The sequence below is a fragment of the Pseudomyrmex gracilis genome, unplaced genomic scaffold, assembly GCF_002006095.1.
Source record: "Pseudomyrmex gracilis isolate BER0280 unplaced genomic scaffold, ASM200609v1 scaffold_23, whole genome shotgun sequence".
Taxonomy (NCBI): Eukaryota; Metazoa; Arthropoda; class Insecta; order Hymenoptera; family Formicidae; genus Pseudomyrmex; species Pseudomyrmex gracilis.
In genome coordinates this window covers 631902-656365 of record NW_018020607.1, presented here as the reverse complement: position 1 = coordinate 656365, position 24464 = coordinate 631902, and the positions used below count along the sequence as shown (strand labels likewise).

The following is a 24464-nucleotide window of genomic DNA, read 5'->3' as shown; positions in this document are numbered from 1 at the left end:
GAGAAATCAAGTATACGTTTGATCTCTCCGTTTCTGCCCGCGTGGTCCGAACAATCGCGGAAAGTATGCCGTGCATTTCGATAGTGAATTCGTTCGGCCGGCCGGCGTCGCGCGCGCACCGAATATCGGGACGTCGGGCCGCGCCATCCGTGTTCGTTCGTTGTACAGAAGAGCCAATAATTCAGCGAATTTTTACACGGGGATAGGGGGAGAGAGAGCACACACCATACCCCGCAGAATATCCACCATCGATTCCATACAAAAACAACGTAATAATTCATACCGCGCGTCAGTGCCGCGCGCTTTGCTACAACTCCGTTTAATATACACACATCTCGATTAAAATCCTCTATTATAACAATGTAGAAACTATTTTCCATTTGTACGCTGCGCGAATTCCATCGCTAAAATATAGATTATTTCCAGCGTTGGTTTGGATTTTTTTACAAAATAAGAAAACGAGACACACGTTTGAATAGAAAGAAATCTGGCACGAAAAACAAATATCAGAAAAAAGAGATATATTTTTTGTATTGTTTATTATTCATATATTCGTTGTTATTTAAATAAACTAGCGCAGAGAGATACGGACTTTAACTTGTTGCCACTGGTTCTTCGTAAATTACACGCCCGACGCACACGTCCGAATGCCTCGGGATTCAGACATAGAAATTATTAGCCGAAAGTCGCCACCGAGCAACGGGAAAAAAACGTCGATATCGGACGTCTCCTCCAGTATATTGCTTCCCGCCCGAGGGTGCTCGAGAAGAGCGACGGTATCGTTGGCTCTTCGGGTATCCGACGATTCCCCCGGAGATGGCTGTGAACTGCGACGTAACTCTTGTTTCGCCGCGGCAAATATTTAATTCCGCAGTCCTGGAAAAACAGGATATTGCCAATGTTTCTCCCCGCGACCTGGACACCCCCTTCTCGTATCCCCGTCGCGAGCACGGCCTCGAGGGTGGCTTGGACGTTGACGCCGCCGCTGGGAAATCTTATTTCGACCAAGAGCTAATTCGATGTACTTCATTGATACGCTCGAGGCAAGAAAACGCCACCAACCGCCGCAATATTGCGTGGCTTTTTCGTGGCGCTGCAATCCTCTCTGAGTTGCTGTGTTAAAACAGCGAATAATTAATGAATATATACGGTCGTTCCTTTCCCGAATATTAGACAATTTATTGCACGAAAGAAACAATGCGTCATAGTTCAACCCATTTTGAGTTTCAAACATTCCGGAAACGAGTTGATAAGTTTCTTCTTCTGTTTTTATGAGGCGGTTTTATTTTATCGATTTGTGGCGTAACGATTTTATTGTCTTATAAAAGAGGTGTCTCATTTTTTTCTCACGCGGTGTTCTTTCACGCGCGCAAAAGGCGTGGCTGTGTGTATCCGATCGGAGAAATCAACGATGCAAATATCGGTGCGCAACAAAGCGCCGACGGTTCGCCACATCACACGCGATCACAGCCGCCTGCGTAATGTCCAGCCGATATTGCGCGGTTTCAGGTGTTTAGCAATAAAGAGGTGCAACGTGTCTCTGACATTCCGGGCGCGTATACGCGAGCACGGACGTTCTCTCAGAGAGACGCGAAGACAGATCGAATTTGGGTCTTATCGCTCGCAGAAGATCGACATTTGATATTATTTTATGTAATAGTTTTGATATTTTTTATTGTCTTATTTAATATATTGATTTTCTGCTCATCTTCTCTGATGCATAAGAAATCAGAGAGAGAGAAAAAAAATAAAATATTTAAACCAGTGGATATTCCCTCGCGTTGAAGTTACTGTGTGCGCTGTTACATCTGGAGATAACACAATTAAATTCGCGAACTCTGACTTATTCCTTCCGAGAAAAGATTAATTTTCTGCGATATTTTGCATGTGTGTGTATGTATAACGCGTATACACCTGTGTGTAATTCATATTCCCAGAGGGGAGAAAGAGAATGCAAGGGATATGTGCGGTTACAAATGAAGCCACTTTTCTCGAAAGGGGTCAAATGGAGGAAGTTTTACGAGGATACGTGTTTCAAAAACGACGCTCGATGTTCGCTCGGTTGTGTTCGCCCGACGACGTTACGACGGGTGTAGATACGAAAGATTCGGGATAGTGACCTGGTGAGTGAGCGAACGATGGAGTCGATTTTTAGGAATAGAGCGTGACGGTTGCTGCTGCTACGGTAGTCGCGCGCGGGCAACGTCCCGGTGCAGCCAAACACCGTCTGCATTTTATGACCGGCAGTGAAACGAATGCTGGCGGCCGCGCCGGTCGAGCAATTTCGATCTCGCACGATGCGATTGTCGTCCCTGTCGGGGATACTGCGAGATGGGCAAAGTTTTTCCTGCCGACGTTTGATACGTCATTTCGTTCGGCCCTTCGTCCCAATTTCCGAATAAAATTGCAACACGTAAACTTCCAAAAATCAACCGTCTATAGTGTTGTACACACACACACGCGCGCGCGCATATTTTCTTGTACAATTCCTATACGACAAACAACTAAACGCGCACAAGCAACTACGGAAGTTTTGGAATTTTCTATTTTAGCGAATAATATATTGCAAATTAAATTTCTTTATTAAAACACAGTTTCTTAATTAAAAGTGTATTGTGTATTTTTCCAATATCAGAATAAAAAATATTTAACGATTTAAAATTAAAAAAAATAATTAAGCCTTCTCTCCTCGGAGAGCGCATAATTTGAAAAATAACAATCACTTTTATACGGACGGTTTTTATGCGCTTGTTATTTTTCTCTGAGACACTAGATCGTGCTATAAATCCGGAGAATGCAGCGTAAGGATACGTTTTCTTTTTCTCAAAATCACTCACAGGATGAGGGTGGCAGTAAAAAACGTCAAAATTACACGTAACTACATCCGGTATCATCTGACGGGACGTCGTATCGCATCGTGCTCCTAACCGGTTGCGTCGTAAAAAAAAGAACGGAAAGTGCGTTCTTTATCCCCCTGAAGCGAGTTACGAGGGTACATCGTGTCCAAGCTGTTCTCTCGGTGAAAACGGGTGCGCGCGATGCCGTCTTCGAGCCAATTAGATACGCTCCGCCGTTATTGTCGGTGCGTTTTAGTGTGATCGCGAAATTCGCTCCGGGCGCAAACGCGCGCCGAAGTGACGCGCTTTTAACGATCGCTTTTAATGTAAATCACCCTGCGCTTTATTACCGTCGTTCGTTGTTGAATCACAGCGGTTTACACGTTACTAACCGGCTGCGTAACGCTGTTGAAATTGTTGCGTCAAAACTATCTCGGATCTCTTAATTGGTCCTCTCTCTCGTTCTTTTGAATAACTATTGTCGCAAAGATATCGAATTTTCCTCTATTTCTTAATTTTTAATTATCTTTAATTGTCCTTCATTTATTTACTTTTACTTGTCTCTTTAATTTCGGAAGAACGGAAATTTTGCGGGCGCGCGTCTTGCAGCTGCACGAGCAAAATCAATTTGATGTAAACCTCCACAGGCATCATCCTTCATCTGATACAAAAAAATGTAACATGAACGCTCGGACGGAAAACGCTACGTCATATACCGGCCGCGCAAAACGTACGACAGGAAAAAGATGTCCGGCTTTGCACACGGTAAATGCAAAGTTTATGACGTGACCTCGTTCTGAGCAGCAGCAACGATTTAATCCTATGTAGTGCCGCGTAATGACATTAGTCGGATTACGCCACGCTTGCACGTCCGTGAGCATAGACGGTAAACGGTAACGTACATCATAACTGTTATGGGAAAGGATACTAGGCGAGTGAGATTAGCTAAAGTTACGTCGTTTCGTTGCTTCTATAAGGGTTATTACATGCACTCGTTAGGTTACCAGTTAACAACTTAGTATCGCGCGTTATCATCGAGTAATAACAATATACTCCAGAACTGATTTCATAAATTTCGCAATTTCAAATTTTGCAATATATTTTCAATTCCGTGTTAAAGCATCATCATTGTGTGTGAATCCTTGCCCTTTATTTCAAAATTTTTGTAACACTACTACTTTTGAGAAAGGATACACGCGTGACAAACAATTGTTGATGATTTAATTCTTATCGTCTCCAGTATTGCAACGAGCTTGTTTACTCGATTTAAAAAGAGAAGCCTTGATTCTTTTGTGTAGAAACATATTTTTACATGATTCTTTATTTACATATCGACAGTTTTTGTAAATAATATATTTACGTACAAAGATATGTCCATCAGACAAAACAAAATCATTGTACAAAGTTCATAAGAAAGCGTAGTGAAAATCTACAAAATCCGAAACCAACTTATTTCTATTCCCGAATATGCAAATATTTCCAGTGCGCACCTCTTATGTGACATAAATCGTGTCGCATGACGTCAACAACGGCACATGGGAAATGCAGCGGATATATCCGCCTTCTTTTGTGAAACGACCGAGCGACGAAACAGCGAGCTGTATAATAAAAAAGTTGTCAAAGTAGAAGCGACTATATATCGCGATATTTTAAACAAAGTGAAACCGATGAAAATTCTGTGTAAGAGCTAACCCGTTCTGAGTTAAGGAACGCGAAAAAGTGATACGGAAGACCTAAAAATAATCTCCTTTTTGTTCCCTCGAGCAGGCAAATATGCTCAACCACTGAAGATGTTATACGCGATTTTTGCGCGATAAAAAAAGTGTCATCTCGTTGCGACGTAAGCGGCGGCAGCAGATTTTATCAGAAATTATCTGACACGAATATCTAGTTCTCGGCCGAGCATCCGGGCTTTTCGTAGATTTTCGATCGTTTGAAGTTTAAAGACAACATTATCGTTGCTGTAACTTTTATCGAGAAAAAACTTAAATAAAGTTATAATTAAATTAAATAGAGTTTATTTGTAAAAGTAAGTTTATGAGTGTTGGAAATTTCATGTAATTAAAGTAATTTTATATAATTAATTTTGTGATTGCGAAATTGTATTCGACTTTACGAAGCTTCACGTGTCATTAAATCAAGATTTTCGAGCTACGTCGAAATGTTGGCAATCGCATCGTTTGCTCTTTGTCAGTGTCAACATTTCGCACCGTCGTGTGCCAAAAAGCGTTCCGTTCACTTAGAAGCAGCCACCCAGTTAATTAGCAGTCTAAGCTATCAGGCAACACAAGGGGGATTGAATCTAGCGATCTCGGTCGCGTCCTACAATAATTTTTCGACAGGTGTCTGCGGAGCATATTCTATTCTAATCAATGTCGTATAAAGTTACCGCACTGGTCACCGTGTGCCGGCTCTAATTAGATGAACAGATCATTATTCAGCGTGGAGGGATATTTATCGCTAGCTCTCCGTTTACAATTGTCTTTTGTACCTCGGATAAAACGTCTGTGTTTTGCGGTAGAAAATTTTCGGGAGTATTGCGTCCAAATAATCTCTACAAGATATTTCACTTCAAAGGAACGAAGTAGAAATTTACGAAATACAATTGTTTTACGAAGAATTGTTAATAACTGATTATTATAATTTCTCTGGAATTTGTTTGTCTTACAAATTGTAAGATATAAAATAATGCAGGGAAAGGTTGAAGAGACGTAGCGGGTGTGCAAAGAGACGAAGCGTAATAGTCGCGTTCGCATTGACAATCTCTCGCACGTACGCATTAAACAGCAAGCATTGCTAATGTTATACAATATACGTATTCACGCGACTCGCGGCATAGCTTCTACGCGAGATCTTCAACGGGAGACGTATCTAAAAGAGCAAATAGCGAGCGAGTCAATTAGAGAAATTAGTCTTGAATTGTCGGACGAAAGAGGCGCGTAATTTAGGCGTTCGCGCGTCATTCAATGACTCGCTACTCCGGAGATAGAGACGAAGCGAAGTCATCAGTTGAAAGGAACACGAGAAGGAAGGGATCAGGCAAGAGGGCTGTTGCATCGTGCCGGGGGTGCGGTGGCAGTATGTTGCGCGTCTAGGGTAACACGTTGTGAATGTGACACACGGGGCTTTCAAGCCACCTAAGGCAACGAGCTCGCTTGCATACTAATAAGCTTGCGGATGGCTGAATACCCGGCTTTAGTTTGGAACATAATGGCAAGTCCATCTCGGGAGGTGTGTGTCACCCATCCCTCACCCTCGCTGTTTGCGCTTCGCCTGATCCCCGCCTTTCCACAAACCCGCTCGCTGCGCATGATGCCTTCAGCCGCAAAACGTTTCCGTCGCGCAATCCGCTTTAAATCGCACCGACGATCGTCTCTGCGCGTTTTAAATCCGCTCTGCGAACGGTCGACCGCCGATTAATACGTTTATACACCGCGTATATCGTCGATTAAGCCTCGGCGTGATTTCGCGCAAAATTATCGCCAGTGATATTCGCCTTGCCGCGTTTAACGCAACGTCGTTTTAAGCAACAGGTGCACGCCGCCGTGCAATTCGGAAGAAATCGTGTATTGTTGTACCGAGATCTTGTCACATGTGCAGTCTCGAATCTTTTCTTCTTCTTATTTGTCCGAAACACGTGAATATTCAATCCAATCAGAACCAAATTGCTCAGAATTCTTCAGCGATAAAAACAGACATTGCTTTCTACTTTCATTCTCGAAAATTTCACTCTGAATTTGATAATAGAGCAATTTTTCGGAGCAATTGAACTTTACACGCGAAAATATTGAATTTATTGTTCACTTATTTAACACGGAACACACACTCGATGCTACGCATCATTTTGCGCGAAATAAACAAAAAAACTTGAAAGATCTAATTGTAACAAAACGCACATGTACTATATCGCGTACATATAGACGATAATGTATCTATCTCTCTTATCACGTGTACGGCAAGAAACATTGCGCGAGAATTAATCACCGAGATATCGGCTTCTGTTGTCAGGAGGATCGTGCTAAGATTTTGCGTCGATCGTAAAACGTTATATGAAACGTGAATGAAATGGGGTCATCGATTTTGCTCTTTCGATGTAGGAACAGTTGCCAGATGGAACGTGCGGATAACGATCCTCGAGTGCGCGAAAAAGTAGCACGGCGTCTGTATAACGTGCGACGTGCGCTCAAAAAGCTTATCGTAAATGCGTTATACGTGTGTGTACGAAGGTTCGGTTACGCAATCGCGTCTAGGAACGGGGGAAGCAGCATGCATGCCGCCGAGTTTTACGAGCTCGGATGCTGATGGTTCTCTTATTGCGGCAGCGAAACGTTTTTGGCTTTTCTCGATACCCCAGAAAAGCCGGAAACCATCCGGTGCCGTGATTGGTTCTGTCAGTGCAATTCGCAGTTATTTTTCACGAACAGATTTTCTTCCCGCATTTTCCCGAAAGCCAGAGCGGTGCTTATGAAAGGCATCAACATCAGCGCGGAATTACTCGCATAACGAACTGAGAGACGAACAACAGGAAAGTAAATAGAATTTTTATTACTATTTTGTTTTTTTTTTTAGAGTCTATTAAAGGAGAGAAACTTCATAAAAAATAAATCATACACTGCAGTATTTCAATTTCAGCCGAGAAAGTTGCATATCTGTTAAAATATGAAAATCTTACTGTTCCACTTTTTAGAGACCTCTCGTCACACCGCGAAAACCATTTGTCTTTTGAAAGAAATCAGCGCCATTATTTGAGAGAAAACATCCCGAGATCCATGATCGGCCCGGTCAGGGTCGGCAATAGCACTTATTTTTCGCCGGAAAATATCTCGCGTATTTTTTTTTCTCTTCTCTTCTCTCTTTTTCTCTCGCGAATCTTCTCTATGCAGTCTTCCCGCGGCTTTAACCGTAAAACTCCAAACGTTTGCAGTAAATCCCGCCAAATCCCGTGACCTCTTATTTATCGATACTTACGAGGTCTCGGTTAACAATGCTTCTCGCTCCGATCTTCACGGCCTTCTGGATATCGAAGAACTCGCCTCTTATAAATTCCATCGAAGATCCTTGATGGCCGAACGCTTGAGTGGATTTTGCGGAATGGAATCGTAAGTCCTTTAAATGTCCGAACGCGAGAAGAATCGATCGCGCCGGCTGCGGCATTATCTAAATCCAACTGCCATAAAAGAGACGCCACTAATCAAATCGATGGTAGATATATATCTCAAACAATCTTGCCATTATCACGTACTATAATCGGGACAAAAATTGCTAGCGGCTTTTTCTTGTTCTAAAAAGTAAGTTTCTTACGTGTCGATAAATATTACTCGAAGAAATATGTTTAATTTGTCACGATAAAAAGGTACGTCTTCGTTTATAAGACAAAATCATTGCAAAATTTTTGTTGAAGTATTTGAATATTAAAAACAGCTGAGAATTTTGAAGTCGTAGCACCCATAATCGCATTGCGAGGCCCTTTTGTCCCATGTAATTTCTGCGCGTAATGTCCGGAACGAAGACGGGGTGTTTACGCGCTCGACAGTTCGTCTAATCGTTTTTCAGACCAATCGCGCGAGCGAGTCGCGTGCACAGCAGTTAATCACGGTTGCGTGGATGTTCGCCATGTAATGAAACGTAATGCTTCCGATACGTGCGCACATTTAACGCTGAATTCTTTATATGCGAACAGCGTCGTCGGGGTGATTCGAACGACCCAGATCGGTTGATTCGTTTTCGTAATGAGCTCGCGGCGCGTTCGTAATCGGGACACGTGTCGCGAATTGCGCGCGTCGCCAACGTTTTGCTCGACAAATGATTCGTTTTTGCGCGCGAGTTTATAGATTTGTTTCACAAGCAAGAGATACCAGTATTTTTATTGTTAATGGATGTTTTTATATGTAAAAGCTACGTAAAAGATAGGAAACGTCTACAGAAGCAACGTAAGATAAGCAACGGGAGAGAATTTACTTTTTTACCGTGTATGAAAGTAGGGTAGAAGTGGGAAATTAGCCTGGCGCGGACGTGAAAATTCTTGAGGGTGTATAATAGACAGAGCGCTGCGCGCGCAGGGAAGAGGTAAATTTTACGGTCTACTTTACGGCAATTACGAGCTTAACATTACATGCAACGAACTAAGACGGAACGTCGGACGTCGCAAGTATTCGCGTTCAACGAGCTTACAACGCGAAGTGCGCTAAATATCCCTCGCACTATGAGGCGCATTATCGCTGTCGACGTTTATTAAGGAAGAAACGCGACGGCGATGTGGCGTGCCGTAATTCCAGGCAGGGCTAAAGGCGCGGGTAAACGAAGGATAAGTAAGGCGAAGGGGAAGCAGGCGAACGGTGTACAAAGAAAACAGGAAGAGGATGGGAGAAACTGTTGCTGGTGATGAAAAAACTTTTTTAACACGATCACGTTGTTAAAATGCAATCGACTGCAAAAATACTCAATTAGTTATTCAGTTACTAGGCATGTAAACTTACAAATTTATTCGTAATCGCATCCATCCCCGAAGACACCTTTTCTTCGTCGTCCGCGATAATAATCGCGTACAAACTTATATATCTCCGACGATCAATAAAAAGCAAATTACGAAGCATCGGAGTATTATATATAAATAGAAACGGGGAGACTTGCGACGTTGTTTCACTGAGATCAATATTGTAGAAAAAAATATCAGAATGAAGCTGCGCGAAAAAGAAAAGAAAAATAATACATCAATCATTAAAAATCGACCGTTATTTTCTCTGTTCTCTTTGAGACTCGCGCCGTTCGATACGACTTCTTCGTTTCGCACGCCATGCGTAATCTCGAACCGTGTGTTTTTCGAAAATTATCAGGCGCGCGACACCCGGGATCTCGAAGTTTTCCTTTCGTCCCGTATCTACGGGTCATCATCTTGATTCTCCTCATTCGGCCGTCTTGCCTTTTCCTCTCGTAGGTGCGTTGCGAGCCGCATTTATCTCCTTATAAATTTACAAACGGATCACGAACGGGGGGAAATAAGGATCACGCCGGGTCACACGTTGGATATATCCGCGCGCGCGGCCGCGTTTGGGGAACGTGCCGAAACGCCATTCAGGTGGACATTGATTCTCTCGTTAAGGCGCGCCACACAAATCGAGAGAGGGGGAGGGGATGGAGTGCGGCTGAGAAGAGGTCAATTCCTGCCCCGTCGATAAAAACTTGAGAGTCGGAAGAACGAAAAAGAAAGAGGAGAGGAAATTACGAGTGCGGAAGCGATCGAAGCGGTGGCGAGGGTTGCGCGGCATAAGAGAACGAAAAGACCGCCTCGGATCAACGCGCGCAAAAGAAGGAGATGTGAACGTTGCGGGAAATAAGACGCGAAAGGGGAAACAAACTACGTGCACGGGGAAATCAACGAAAGAGATTGTTGATTATCGTGAGGAGAGCCGAACCGAGTGGTGATCATCCGAAAGAGTTGAAAATAGAGAAACGGGTAAAAATCGGTGAGAGAAATTGAGGATAGAAATTAAGTAAAACGATAAATAAAACGCGATATATATATTTTGTTATTGGCATTGAATTTGTGTCGTGTCCCGTATGTTGCGGAGTCCCGTTTATCGGGATACGTTGCCAAATTCTGAAATAAAAATAAGAAGGTGAAAAATGAAAATCGTGGCGAAAAGATCGGCGGCGGAAGAAAGTCGCTTTTGGCTTAACGCGTTAACGTTACTTTGTATTTTATCGCCGGCGGCGCCATAAGTATAACGCCGGCGGGGGAAAATAGGTGTAAAGTGCTTTTAACGTAATCACTTGCTCATCGACCGAAGCTCCTAGCCGGCAACTTTCGAAAGTGAGAGGTTATTGCGCGTGTCTGAGGTGGACCCTTACTACTCGCGGAAGCCGCCGGGTTCGACCGTTTCGGCGATTTCCACTTTCTACCGCGTGTCTCCCATTTTCCTCTTGCCTTTGTTTTTTATTTTTTTTTATTTTTTTAATCTTCTCTCCCGTAGTATCGAGCACGTTCGCTGCCGGCGCGGTATAGCGGCGACTGACCAGCTTAGAGAAAAACGTGCTTAAACCCATTAGTAGTATTGCCTCGTGTTAAAACAGGCGCGCACAAGACCCAAATCGTATCGTTGCATCGGAGAGAATTGCTCAAAGGCTGATTAAATAAGTGAGTTTCAAAATGAATCGAATCCTTAGACTCGTATCGTGGATTCTCACCTTTTTCCAATTTTATCTATTATTTTCGAGTATTTGTCTCTTGAGTGTAAAACTCGAAAAAGAGTAATTAAAATTAAAGAGTATTTGAAATCAAAGATTAATTAATTCTAAGGATTATTTACAATTAAAGATTAATTACTTGTGAACTCTAGAAAGTAATGACAACACATATCTCTTGTAATTATTATATAAGTAATAATATACATAATTATTATTTACTTGTTATTGTAAGATTTTTTTTCTTATAGTTTTTGATGTGCAAAACTCCAATGTTTATATTTTACACAGAACACTTTGATAATATTTGAATTCACAATATATAGTACGAAACAGTCTAAATAGAAATTATTGACATTAGAACTATGTTCTTGTCGACAAAGCTCAGATTAGATCGATGTGGAGTGTATCATAATTCAGCTTTGATCTTGAACTAACGTAGACTGTTAATATTGATAGCAATCCAAACACGCATACTCACGTAGAATTGATTAGAGTCCGTGTACACTATTTTCCACGGAATATAGATCAATAAGAACGCAAAACATGTATCGAATTCATTATTCAACGTCGGATTTCGTAGTCGATTTTATTGATACTGAAGTTTACTTTTATTAACGGTATTTTTTCGCAAACATTTGTTTTATAAGTAATCAAACGTGCCACCTTGCACGAGTAAAATAAAAAAAAAAAAATGTATTTCACATACACACCGAGCAAATATAAGAGTATTTGCCAGTTTAGAACATCAGAAAATGTTGGCCACCGCAGTCCTATTTACTCAACCGGTATCAAAGGTTACGCGGTTACGCGGTGTGCTCACGAGAAGTAAGAGAAAATAAAATTCTATTGAAATAATCTTTGAAGCTTTGTACAAATACCTCGCAAAAATAAATACTTTACGTAAAACAAAACAATTTTTATATTAATAATTTTTAGTATCATATCGCTTGAAATAAATTGAAGATAATTCGCAAGAGCATATTTATGCATTAACGATAGAAAGTTCGATGCATACATGCAAGTACATTTCGTGCTCGCACGTTTCACGTATCAAAAAGTATTTTTCCAATTTGAAATCCATTTTTCCCCGTCTCGTTATAAAAGTCCGACGTCTGCACGCTCGTCGAACATTATCGCAGCACGTAAACTCATTTTCCCGTGATCGAGGAAATCTCGTGCGCGCCAAAAGGCAACGAGGCCGGTCGCGTGAAAGAGTAGATTCTCAAGAGGCTCGACCTCGAGCCCAATCCCGGCCTGCTCCCGGTGGAAACGACGATGAATTTTTGACTTCCCTATAGAAATCTCGGATCTGCGTCACGGTGGCCCAGCAGAAATCCGTTTGACTTCCCGGATGATCGTTTATACCACCTCACGAATCCCCGATTTGAGGCGGCGAACCGAGTCCGAGGAAGGCGAGAAACGAGCGGCAAAAGAGACGCGCGGGAGGCTACCTCCGGAGGACGGTACTGATGGCGGTGGTTGCCGGCTGACGAGAACAGGGTACAAGGGCAGAACAGATGAGAACAAGAGGGAGAAAGAGAAACTGAGAAAGGGATGGAAGGAGAATGTGTGTGTATATATGTATGTGTGTAGATGTTGGCGGCAAATTGAATCTCGCGCAAGACGTGACCGCCCCCGGGAACACCGGCGCGTCTGTACGGTGAAAATCACGACACGACTCCGGCCCACAATACGTATTACCGACGCTTCGTACAAGTCGTGGCATTAGGCAACGACGTATTTCTCGAGCGCCGCGGCAGACGACGGGGATTCCCGACGTCGAGGACCCCGACCACTCTCCGGGTTTTCATCTTCTCTTGCGACGCGACGCGAGCTCCACGAGGGAAGGGCTGATCTAACCACCCTCCGCTATGCTCGACGTGAACAATCCACGGAACGTTGCGCCGCGTGTTCAAGAGACCGACGTGCCTTAAAGCGATTGCCAATTAATTGCGTCGCTGTCTGAAAATGCTCTCGTTACGCGTTCACGTGGTTTACATTAAGAGTTAAAAATGAAAAACTCTGTTGTGTATTTTGTGTAATAAGAGTTTCGAGACAAGATTAAACGTGATTTTTAACAAACGGAGAAGTTCCAGGCTTTCTTTTGCGACAAAATGAACATCATTGTGTAATATTTAATCTTACAAACACCATATAATACAAATATGAGATGTCAGAAATACGCATAAAAATAAACTCAAAAAGTAGAGAGAAGGAAGAGTGCAAAAACAACACGTGACTTTGGTAACGAAAAAAACTAAACAAACGTCACGTGACAGGGTAAACGTGACGAAAATAAAGTCACGTGATAGGGAGGATAGGAAAAACAACACGCGGCTAAAGTCACGTGTCTTTAAAACGACATCGTTGCGCAAACTTGGCGCGAGGCACTACCGTGTCTTGATCTTTTTCTGTATTTTTTAAGGACTTAGATTTATTGAGATTTAGAAAACTGCATGGTAACTATTTTTTATAGTTTAGTTGCAGTTGTAAAAGTGTACGCAATCGAGAAAAAAATGAGAATGACGAAAAAATATTTTGCTGCAATTCAGAACAGATAGAGAAAGTAATAAAGCAGTACGACATACTGAAAAAAAAAAGTTTCTATCTTGAAAATTGATGCATTCGAAGCTTAGCGATAAAAACGGCTCTTTGATATAGCATAAAAGTATATATAAAGGTCGCTACTCTCTTTCTCTGTGCGCGCGTTATCTAGATGAAGAAAGTGACATGAGGACAATGACATGCGCCTTGACGTGTTATAGACGTCAACGACGTCATCGTCGTGATATCCACCGTGACGTCTGCTACGTTGCGTGACGTGAACGAGATTAGCGAGACGTGTCGCCGAGTACTCAAATTTTCATCCTTGTCGCGGCCTCGAGGCTTCAGCCTTTATAGTTGATAAGACTTCAAAAATATGGCGACTAGAGTGAAATTGCAAGAAGTTATTAAAAACGTGTATAAATAAAAATTTTATTCCAGTTATTAAAAAATATACGCGATGAAAAATGTCACAGCGAGATGAGGTAGTTTTGAAAATATTTGGCGACAATATTAACAATATCGTAAAACCGTGACATATAATATAGTTGTATGTAATAAAATAATGTTATAAACACGGAGATTATTTTGCAACTAAAATATTATTATTTTGTGAATATTATAATGATCGCGTTTGAAAACAAACGTAAATCGACATTATGTGTACAAACGCGACTCATATCCGAATGATAACAAATTCCGAATAAGAATACCAAATAATGGAGACTGTTGAATTTAATGAAATATGTGCGTTTATATTATTTTAATATGTAATATTGTAGTGAAACAATAACGCAATAACGAAATAATCATATTTTATGCTAATAGATTCGCGTATGAAGTTATAGTGTAAAATAAAAATGTGATTTTATTCAAATTCACGGACTAGATAATATTCTATTGACGGTGTTCCGTAAAAAAAAAAAAAAAAAATGAACATCAACCGAAAAGTTGCGTACACGAAAAGCCAAGAATAGCATTTCGCTTACGCGCGCGTACATCTACGTAGTGAAATTATATTTTGATACGTACTTGCTCGTATGTATGAACGTCGAATAAATTACATGCCTTCCGGTGACGTCCGTCCGAATGAGATAGGACGTTACTTGCAACGAGGACGATTTTTCCCCGGATTTTATTAAGCGCGTACCTACGCAATCGGAGCAACTCGTGCGGGTGCACTGTGGGATTTGCACGTAAAACGTCAGGTGCCCCGCGGGCTCGACTCTCTCTCTTTCTCTCTACGTTCGGATGAATGGAAAATTAAAAACGCCAATCAGGTGGCGGAATCCAGCCCGGGGCGAAGCCGTCGGTGGTGTCACTCGGCTAGGTACGAAAATAAATTTTTCCCTCCCTACCTACTCACGCATCGCAAACAATAAAACTTCGCGCGCGATCGTTTCTCTGGAAATACATTAGGCGCGATTAGCAAGTTTTAGATAGAACAAAGTGATTCTTTCTTGAAGTAAACATCGTATAGTCAATTTTAATAATCTTCACAATATGATTATACAAAGAATTATAAAAATATCACTTGCACTATTTCGCAAACCGGAAGATACGATCAAAATCCATCTTTACGAGATGGAACTAACGTTATCGAAAGACCATTACCGACCTAAATCAATTTCTTCATGCAAATTTCATCAAATTCGATCAATAAGCCAATTGCGTGGACTTTATGCATCGACATGAACGTCTTCGACGCACCTGACGCGCATCGATGCAATTCACTCGAATATCCGAGTTTCGCGCCAAAGGAAACACTCCTCGTTCTCCCCCGCTGTTATCGCGATCACCCTTCTGACCCGCCTACTTATCAAGACTTGCCTAAATGCCGGCGCCACCCCGGCAATTAAAACGCGCAAACGGCGCGTCACGCGATCCCCAACGCGAACACCTCTGTCTAAACTAATTACAAATCGAGGAGAGTTCCAGGTGTTGTGCGCATTTGTGGACACATCATGTTCCATTCACAATCGCATTCTAAATGTGTAAGACACGATTTATGCGGGCAACAACTTATCGATTTTTTCTCTCTGTGCACTTTTCCACACTACTGTTTGTCAATTTCTGTTCATTTGGGTTTGCCGGTGTTTTTATTATATTTTATCTATTAACACAAGCAAATATTATTATTATTGGAATTTCAAATACTCTACATCAGAACTATTTTTTGTACTAGAATAAATATTAATTACCATTGTTGATACACCGTTGCATTTACCTTTAAATGATTAATTTTACGTTGCGCTTGCTGTGTAGTTAATTATAAAATGCATTCGTTACAGTCGGACTATTATAGTCTCACAGAAAAACACAATACATAGCAACAGCTTTGAAAAACGGGAAAACATTTGGTCAGAGAACTTAATAATCAATAACGACTATCGTGATATATATCAAAGTGCTTGCCAAATGGATTGACACGGCGTGTCAACGTCAATGCATAACGTATGTGCATCGATCGCGCAAGATCGATACGGTCTCCGTTCCAGTTTCGCCGAGATTAAATCGTACCAATCGCGTTTCCAGGAATATTAATATCGCGACCTCTTTCCCGTTTTTCTGTCGGCTCGGTAAGAATTACCAAGCTATAAATTGAACAATTGCAGTCTCGATCTCATTTCTTATATACCTTCATATTTGATACGATACGATCTAGAGAATCCACATTCTATACCAAAAAAAGCAAGAGATATCTATTACTTGCTCTGTGAATAGAATGTGAATGCAACACGTTACTATCCACACGATCGCATTATTATCACAGAACTAAGTAAAGTTTTAATTTATGTTGAGTGCAAGAATAACTCTTTGAAACACCGAACTTTCAAATTACTAGAATGAACGTATAGTGCAAATAATGGCGTTTTATTACAAAGATCCGATTTTTCGATTTACGATCTGGTGAAGAAAATGCGATGCGTTTGAAAATTAATTTTTCATTTTATGTCGATATCCGGCGAGAAGATCTCGCGCGAGATGCTTATGTAAAGCGGTGAACAATGCGAAACACTTACGTTTGATTTTATCGGTGATTTGCACGAGGAGTCGCGCGCCGAAAGAGAATACGGCGACGCGCGCTTAGCCGCTTGAAACTCGCTAATCTTGTTACGACAGCGAGCCCCGGTGCGCGCCGAGACGCCATTTCTGAAGATTGCAATTCAATACGGCGCTCTCTCTCTCTCTCTCTCTCTCTCTCTCTCGTCGTGCCGGCATCCGCGCGCAGTTATCGTTACCGTGACTCATGATATCGTCGAGCCTCCACGCGTTACCTAACATCCCGGGCTTTCCGTAATCATCTCCTGAAACTCCGGCATCGTATAAAGAAACGGGGGATCGTTAATCTGCTTCTTTATCGCGCACCATACGCGAATATCCGGACCTTATCGACCAATACACGACGGTGCGAATTAAAACATTCAAGGCCAACGTGATACGGAGTTATCATCAATTTGTTACGATACCGAGCAAATCAATTGCACATTAGATTTGAATTTAAATCTAACAACATTTAGTACAAAAAGTTACGAAGTTGTGTTTTTTCTTTTAATAAAAATAAAAATTGATAACAAATTTTTAATTAATTTCTCTAATAGAATTACGTATAATGAAATTGGTTTTTGTATCTACAATTTGTGAAAGAATTGTATGACCTGTTCAAACCGTACAATTATAGCTTGACCGAACGGGATCGAATGCGAGCATAGCCTCGTCCATTACTCCTTAGAGTGCTCCGTGATTATCCTTAGATATGGACAAGTTGATCACACTGCGAACGAGACTCGCGCTCGAGCGGCATTAATTATGCACGCAAGTTAATTATGCGCGCGCAGCGTTACACAGTGAATCACTCAGCGTTACCGACACCCAAGCGCTATCACTGGAATAATCTCGTATTTATATCCAGATTAAGCATACACAATCGTGGGATTTTGTCTGCGATCGATCGAGGTTTAGCCGTTTAGCATTTCAAGCCAAGTTAGTTGGTTTTCGATCAACCGAGAAATACTGAATTGTAAGATCGAAGAATTTATATGTGACGCACACAGTCCCAGAAATATAACGTGTGTAATCACACTTTTGATACATGTATAAAGTATGCAAAAATTTCACGCGAGATAAACGTTTCACGAGCTAAAAAAAGTCGCAAAACTCGTTCGTTTAAACGAGAAACGAATATCGTCGAAAATATCGGAATGACCTTTCGTAAAATGTATCCTGTCGATCCCGTATTTACGGAGTGGTATTTAAGCTAAAGCCAATTATGTGTTTAAAACTGCACGAGCGACGGCGATGCATGCATCGTCGTTTCTCCCGTGAGCTCTCGTAAGAAGCCAGACGGGCACGAACACCATTCATAAGTTACGAGGTTCGATTAAATCGTCTCTCGCAATTAGAAAAAGTGGGAGAGGGAGAGAAAGGGGACCTCCACGGGGTTGCGATACGAAATTCTACGATGTGTAACGTCGCGGCAAACCCCCTACGCGTCTGGTTTCGCCGGATATAGTGAACCGGCCGGAATCGATTCGTATCCACTGAATTAATTACGCGCCCATTTTCTACCTCGTATTGAAATCCCCTCCGTCCCGATTTCCCGGTCTACCGTGCCATTTCCACGTTCATCGATCCGCGGAATCGAGTGCGCGGAAATAAGGAGAATTGGCGTGTTCTTCTTCCCCGGTCTGTGCAAGATTATGTGGAAACCAAAATGTGGATAGTGTGCGCGCGTTTGTTGGACGATTGGGCGACCGAACGTCAGGATTTGACGAGCGGAAATATTAATTTTCCACATTGCGTTCAAATAATTACGAATCTCAAAAGACGTTGTCTCGACTCTGGAACTTAAGAGATGCGCTCCGACTTATTATAATATATTGAGAGAACCGCGTAATGATTAATTGGAGAGCGAGGGGCTTTTGGGCTTAACGTGCTAATCTGCTTGGAACGAAGTTTACAGGGACAAGCAACTGGAAAACATCGTGTGTTATTATTCAGTGAAACTCAATATCTACTTTGAAAATCGCACGCTCTCTCGTTTGCTAGAAAATACTAAATCTCGTTTGTCAGTGTTTGTAAAAAATCGCACAAACGTCACACTTGTTTTACGTAAAATAATCATATTTTCTCCTCAACCCTTTGTTATATTTGTGAATTGCATAAATCCTGTACGTGGAAAATATTTTTTTGACGTACAAGTTAATACACGTAATTCAAAAATTATATCCATCTCGGATGTTTAATTTGCGTCTCGTGTATCGAAAATCTTATTTTGCATACGAATATTAGTGGCGGATTATTTTAGTCACAGTAGAGAAGACGCGACGAAGTTCTTATTATTGATTCGCGCACTAAGCTGTTAACACAGGTTCATACGTTATCCGCGTTGTCAAAATGGATTTAGTAACAGCGGTTGAAAATAATTGAGACACACGCGCGAAGAAATTTGGATCGCGGCCAAGTGTGAAGTAGGCGTTTTCGTTCGTCTCGCTGCGATAACTTTCATACAACACACACTCGTCGCGTGCGTGAACCTACCGCGTTCCAGAGGAAAACCTTCGAAGCAACATGATCTCTCGCATTATTCGAAACGGAGTTATTTACGGACTCGCATACACACACACACACACACACACACATATATATATATATATATACATATATACACACACACATATGTATATATACATATATATACCATCGTACATACTATGCTACGCGAACGTCGCATCGTCGAAATGCAGCAATATCACGCGGCTGAGCGCGTACCCGCGAATTATTCGAGGCCGCTATTTCGCTCCCGTTCCTTGATGGTAACGGACCTAGCTTACCCAAGTTATAATAGTAATTCCATTAAATCGCGCGAACCATTACCCGAACGCATTACATTACTGCGATAATTGTACTATGCTTGCTCTCTCGAATAAATAACGCGGCGTTACCGTTCGTGTGACACATTGTGACCAGTTAAGTTTTAAGCTTCGAACACAGGGGCTTTGGACTTGTTTGTACAAAGAATATGTTAAAATTAAATTAAATTAAATCAATGAACGAGTAAGCTCGTGAAAGTTTAAAACCAAGAAGTTGAAAGAGGTCAATGAAGAGCCAATGTACAATGTGTGTAAAACATTGCTTCTTCTCTTTCTTTATTCAGTTCATTGATGAAGATTCAAACACTGGAGTCGACACGTGTGATTTGAATAAAAATAATATTTTACGTACATTGACATTTTATTGTGTTGATTTGCATTGATCTTTTAACTTTCTGTAAATTAAATCGATATGTACTCGCTTGCGTTTATTTATGTACACAGATGTTGTTGACTCTGTGTGTTTATTATTTATGTAAATAAATTTGTAATTTACATATTTTTTTCGTGGTAACAGCTGCGTAGTGTGTAACAAGAATATATGTGTGGAACTAGAAGTGTTTGTAGAGGAAGAGATGTTTGGAATAATTAGATAAAAATAATTAAGGTATAATAGTTAGACGGACGCGCGCACAGGCGGAGATGGAAACACGAGATGGCCGGTGAATCATATTTTCGTGGCATAGGTAGCAACCGCGGTAATTAGAGCGCCCGGTAGCTTCAAATAAGATTACGTAGTTCCGAGGGAACGTTATCGGTCGGTCGTTGCTTTAAACTTCCAGCACGGGCGGGAAGGAGAGAAGAGGGAAATATAAGCGGCCAGTGCCAAGCGCCATAATTATTAAACGTGTATGCAACTGATCTCGAGAACAACGAGATTTGCGAAATCAAGCTCGGAGATACGTACGGTGCGCCGCTACTACATTTGTACATACCGAGAGCAAATTGAGACAGCACGTAACAACGTACAGGAGCAAAAGGAAATTAACTTCTAATTCGAATGCTTCATCCAACAAGACAAATACGTGGTTTTAACAAGAGTCCGCGCGAAATGTACAAAATGTCCATTTTGGATTTATTATCCCCATAGGGAATGTTTTAGATAAAATTGTGATTGTCAATATGTCAAAAAAATGAACTGATGAAAATAGCCATCTGGTAGTTAGCTTGTCGATAATATTAAGGCGCGTTTGATGTTCGCGTTGTGATCACGCACGAATCGAAGTTGAACTTTACAGGTGTTTTCTGCCAGATGTCAGGCTTTAGGGCAAATCAGTCCCTCAAGCGTAGTTAATCGCACGTACTTTATGAAGGCAACTATGCGCCTCTAATCTGCACAAATACACTTAAGAGGTAGCCGTAAATATGGTGGGAGCTAACCATAAACTCTGACCATGGGATTACGGATTCATGGGCTCATGGGTTTACGGCTTCACTTAACTCGCCCTCAGTGGCGGAGCGCGTGAGGCTTTATAGTTACTTTAGATTTATAGTGTGTATTCGTCCTAAGACTCAGTAGTTAGTAGGAACGAGGTGTTCCGACGTGTCTTTCCGGCGATGAAAACGCATCGTTTCGTACGCGTCACTATGAGAACGAATCTAAACCAACCTGAACTAGAAAGCAAGTTACTGGATTAAAAAAAAAGAGGTCGACCAAATTAAAGTTGAAATTAATTAACAGATTCAACTATAGAGAAAATTAATAAACATATGTTATCAAATAATTATAAAATATTTACATATTTACATACTAATATTATTAAATTAATAAATATATAATTATTAATTAACATATAAAACTAATTCTCTCTTTCTCTTGCTTCCAATTTAAATATGCAATTTACTCATCGCGTCATAGTTGTCGCATAATTTTCGAACACAAAGAACTTGAAGTCGATGTGGTCATTTCTTATTAACGCGCTCAAGAGACGCTCTTACCATTTACTTCCATTTACATTTGCCAGCTACAAAGAAAGTTACTCCAGGACGAATAAAACGCGCGTCGCACCTGGGCTATCGTTCGGTTTACTGCTACTCGGTTTTAGGTGGACAGTAAACGTGACGAGAGACCTCTTTTTCCCGCGAACTCTCTCCCGCACTTTTGGCATGTTCGGCGTCGCTGATGGAAGGTCCGTTACATCCGATAAATCCGACCTGCGACGTATGATGCGGAATTATGTGCAAACTCGGCCGGCATCGAGATCGCCTGTCACAACTAATAACGAGAAACGACGTGTATTCGGGCTATGAACGTCGATCGATCCGGCTTACTGACGCGCTCTGCCGTATCTAGTATCTATCCCGGCGCGATATTCCACGATCGTCATCGTCAGCCAATTTCCATAGCCGTCGTCGAAAAAGATAGAGCGCGGTCACAGTGTCGTTGTAACGTGACATCTAGCGCACGATGGGGGTAATAACACCCAGGGTGTGCTTTGTGGCCGTCAGCGACGCGCGCATTGATCATCTCCGGTAACTGTGGCGATTCGGAGCCCAACTCTCTCTTGTACGCAAATAAACCGACTCGAAGCTATTCAACGTCGAGCGCACTTCCGACGTCTTCAAACTTTCATCGCACACTTAACTTTTTCACTCGTCCGTAAGAGACGAGCTCGGGCATTGTCAGCTGCAACCTTAGAAGGGGAGAAGTTTCAACCGATTCAGCGTCAATATTGAGATTAGTAGGCAAGAGAAGTAATAAACGGCGGAAAAAACGGCGCCTATTTGACCCAGAAACGTGTAGAGCCGCGGACTATAAGCCCAGTCCGATGTTCGAGCGAGGCTTACGTGGTCTAAAGTCTCAGCTGCATTGACGCGGAGTTCAAGGGCATATTTGCATTTCCTTGGAACTTCTATCGGCTTGGTTGCCAGCGCGAATCAATTTCAAACCCGTCACTTCGAGACGCCGGTCAAAGTTATCGATCGTGCCGGCTTCGATGGAAACGAGGAGGGAAAGCGAATATGAGACGAGGAGAGGGATGCGAAGGAAGGAAGTGAGAGGGAGAGAGAGAGAAAGAAGAGAGACAGCCATAGATTGCTCATATAACCGCCATGCTTTTAGGGAAGCAATAGTACCCGTCAAGGGATTTGTAGCGACGGCGGTCGGCGCAGAATAGGAACGTAACAAACACATCAAACAAGCGATACCAATAAGACCAAAATTTATTGATCCGCACACACCGTTATGGTATGTCGAGCTGCTATTGGCAGCTTTATGACAACAACTAAATCTTGGAAACCCTAAAGTGCTGCTCGAACAAGGCAAACATGTATTCTTGCATAATGTTAAACAAAAATTTACATTTTAAAAGAGTAAAAAAAAAGTTCATAATACCAAGCTGCGTAAATTTGCGCGTGTGTTGTAGCTCGATATTATAAATAATATTAATATTTTTGCGATAAGCATATTTTTGTGAACGTTTCACAGGCAAAACGTGACGATGTATTTACGTAACGAGAACAAAGTGGTTTTTTGTGATAACGAGCCGTAGTGACGCGAGGCGCGAAGACTTGCGTAAACTGATTAGATAACATTCAAACACTATTTTTACAAAAACCGATATACCGATTTATTATAATTGACTTAATAGTACTTTGTAAAATGCAGAAAGAAGGTTCGACGAGTCTTCCTATCTCTTTTTCTCTGTAACATTTATTAAGAAATAATAACAACAAATTATTTATATAAAGTTAAGAATATTGAAAAACGCGTTTTAAAAAATACTTGAAAAATTCGTTGTGTTCAAATATCTAAAATGATTATTTCTTTAATAAATGTTTACTAAATGGAACATTTACCCACTTGCAGTCGATTGTAATTTGTTCAAGCGCTGTCAAAACGAGCTAGACTCACCAGTATGTAACGAAAGTTACAAAGCGAAAGTCGGGACGTATCAATGGGCTGAATTCGTATCGCCGTAGCACTTGCGCCTGAAGGAAGGAATCCGCGAGCTTGCTTTTCATAAAGCCGACATCAGAGCGCGACGCATTCGTTAATTGCCAGCAACAGGTGACGTCGGCCGTGTATCTGCGCTGACATTTCAGTCGGTCACACACATACAGAATATCGGGCGCGTTTCGTACACACGCTGCATTAAAAACAACACGGATTACAGAACGGCGTTTGGAAAAACACCACGATTTCCGGACCGATCTGGCGCGAGAGACCACCTGGCACGCGCGGGATCAGTGCGGATCAATTTGCAACTAAATACCACCGAATTCGGAAGCGTATTACGACGACGCGACGCGGCACTAATGCGGAGGCCATCACATGTCGTTGCAGGGATTAATTGACCGTACATTCATCGGAACATTCCCGGCGACCCTTCGGATTCATTAACGGCGCGATACACAAGCAAGGCCACCGCCAGGGCTTATCGACAGCGTTCGTCGGTGACGCGATTCACGATCGGTTTTCATCGTCGGCGACGAAAACCGACGCAGAAAACGCTTTTCCGCCCGAGTGAAAACTTCACAAGAACGAGCTTTCGCGCCGACGATACATGTCCACGTGGACCCCGTTTTTACGCACACTCGCGAAACTTGGACACATCTACCTTCCCTTACACATACACACATACGACATTGGCACACCGGGGGCAGATCGTGAAAAAATCTAGTGGAAGGAAAAAGAGCGGAGAACACGCGAGATGTAGACAAACGAGTGAGACACTTCAGAAGCGAACGGGGTGGACGCGAACTGTTTGCGCGTTGCCTGCTCCGCGAGTTTCGCGACGCTATCACGCCACAGCCGCATACATGTGTCTCGTCGCGTGTGATGCAAGTCATTCCCCCTCTTGTGACTTGTGTTCTCCTCCACCACTGTGATCCCGCAATACACCGTCCGTCTCTTTCTTTCTCTTCTTCGGACTGTTTTGTCGCGGCGCGCCCGCTTTTCTCCACATCGCAGGCAGCACTTGGACGTCTCTAACGTCGTTATCGGTATTAAGACAAAAAAAAAGAAAAAAACGAATAGAAAAAGAGAGATAGGAAAGCGACAGTAGTGTCTCTCCTTGCTCGAAAT

General features: G+C 42.0%; 1 protein-coding gene across 2 annotated transcripts in view; it reads right to left on the bottom strand.

Annotated features, from left to right (window-relative positions):
* Positions 1–24165, bottom strand: part of LOC109852009 (CUGBP Elav-like family member 1) — a 406212-nt gene extending 382047 nt beyond the window's left edge. For both annotated transcript variants that reach the window (XM_020422721.1, XM_020422723.1), the window contains exon 1: positions 23292–24165. The gene's annotated coding sequence lies outside the window, so the exon portion shown is untranslated. The remainder of the gene's footprint in view (positions 1–23291) is intronic.
* Between the last annotated feature and the right edge of the window lie 299 nt (positions 24166–24464).